The 1,463-nt window shown below is 34.0% G+C and overlaps 1 protein-coding gene across 3 annotated transcripts in view; it reads left to right on the forward strand.

The window, feature by feature from the left end:
* Window positions 1–1,463, forward strand: part of Acer3 (alkaline ceramidase 3) — a 158,541-nt gene that overhangs the window by 26,605 nt on the left and 130,473 nt on the right. Inside the window, exon 1 of one of the 3 annotated variants that reach the window (XM_023716727.1) lies at window positions 1,263–1,326. The exons of the other annotated variants lie outside the window; for them this stretch is intronic. The gene's annotated coding sequence lies outside the window, so the exon portion shown is untranslated. Of the gene's footprint in view, window positions 1–1,262; window positions 1,327–1,463 lie in introns of those variants that run through there. 3 annotated transcript variants of the gene reach the window in all.

Below are 1,463 nucleotides of genomic sequence, written 5' to 3' on the forward strand. Positions count from 1 at the left end.
GATTTTATTTGTACATTTTGTTTTATTATTTATGTATTTATGTATTTGTTTATTATTTTTTGCCGGCTTAGCCTATCCTGAGAGTGAGGCTGGCACAGCATATGGTGCCAGGGATCGAACTGTGGTCCCTTGAACCTGCCTAAGTTTGCCTAAGCAGGCACTTTAGACTGCTGAGCTGTCTTGCCAGCCCTTACACATTTTAGATATACATAATGATCACATTCATAATAGAGAATTTTTACCTGTACATGATATAACTTTTTTTCTTTATTCCCTTACCCTCCCTTGAACTCCTCTTCTGCACTCCATTACAAAGCTTTGTTTCCATGTTTTTCTTCTATTTTTTTTTAACTTTTTCCTTTTCCCATCACCTCCCCCTTATTCCCCTTCCCATTTGAACATTTTCCTCCTATTTCACTATAACTATTAGACATTTTGGTACTTTAGGTAACATTTTAAGAGGAGTTTGGGGTTGTCTACCATTTTGCTAAAGAGCTTGGAGTTTGCTGCTGGGGATTGAATCCATGGTCATCACACTGAGTTACATTCACAGCCCTTTTTTAAATTTTTATTTTGAAACAGGGTCTATCTAATCCTGCCTTAGACTCGCAGAGTACTAGAGTTATAGGCATGTGCCATCACACCCAGCTTCTCTGTTTTCTTTTTGCCAAGGATCTAAAGATTTCAAAATTATAAATACATTTTACTATAGATGAATATTTATATTTATAGATGTGTGAGGTAAAATTCTTAGCCAGTCAGTACAGTGTTCCCTTGCTGTTTCATAGTTCAACTTTTACAGATACACTATTTCATGAGTCCTCAAAAAATATTATCTATTCAATGAGAAGAAAGATTTGTACTAATAGTGTTTGGGCAGGATATCATATCTACATCTTGTACTATGAATAACTACTACGAAGACAACAATATGCAATGTATTAATTATTGTAACTGTCCCACTAACCTGTTTTGAAACTGTCTCATTGCTATTTGTTTCTCAATAAAATTGATGAAAAATATATATATAATTAAATTATTTATCACGGATTTTTTGCTATATCGTGGAATTTTGTAGTACCATACAGTATGGGTATGTTATTAATATTACATAGGTTTACAAGTTTAGAAAATAGTTAAGAACATTAGAAGTGTTTTTAAAAGTGTGGAAACAGTTGATAAGCGAGTGGGAAGGGTTTTAAAGCCTTAACATACTAAAATATAACATTGCTACTTTGCTGATTTTCACTTATCGTGGGGGGTGTCTGGAAGGAAACCTCCTGAAATAAGTGAGGAACCACTGTATCAGCATACCTGGAATATGGAGTTAAGTGATACAATATATAAGCACTTTCAATCTGCCCCTTGACTTTTTCCTAATGCAATTCCTGAATTGTCCAAACGCTTGAACTTTATACAGTTGCTCTGTTTTTTCTCAAACATACAACGCAACTTTTTTTTTT

This window comes from Octodon degus, unplaced genomic scaffold, assembly GCF_000260255.1.
Source record: "Octodon degus isolate 3935 unplaced genomic scaffold, OctDeg1.0 scaffold00049, whole genome shotgun sequence".
Classification (NCBI taxonomy): Eukaryota; Metazoa; Chordata; class Mammalia; order Rodentia; family Octodontidae; genus Octodon; species Octodon degus.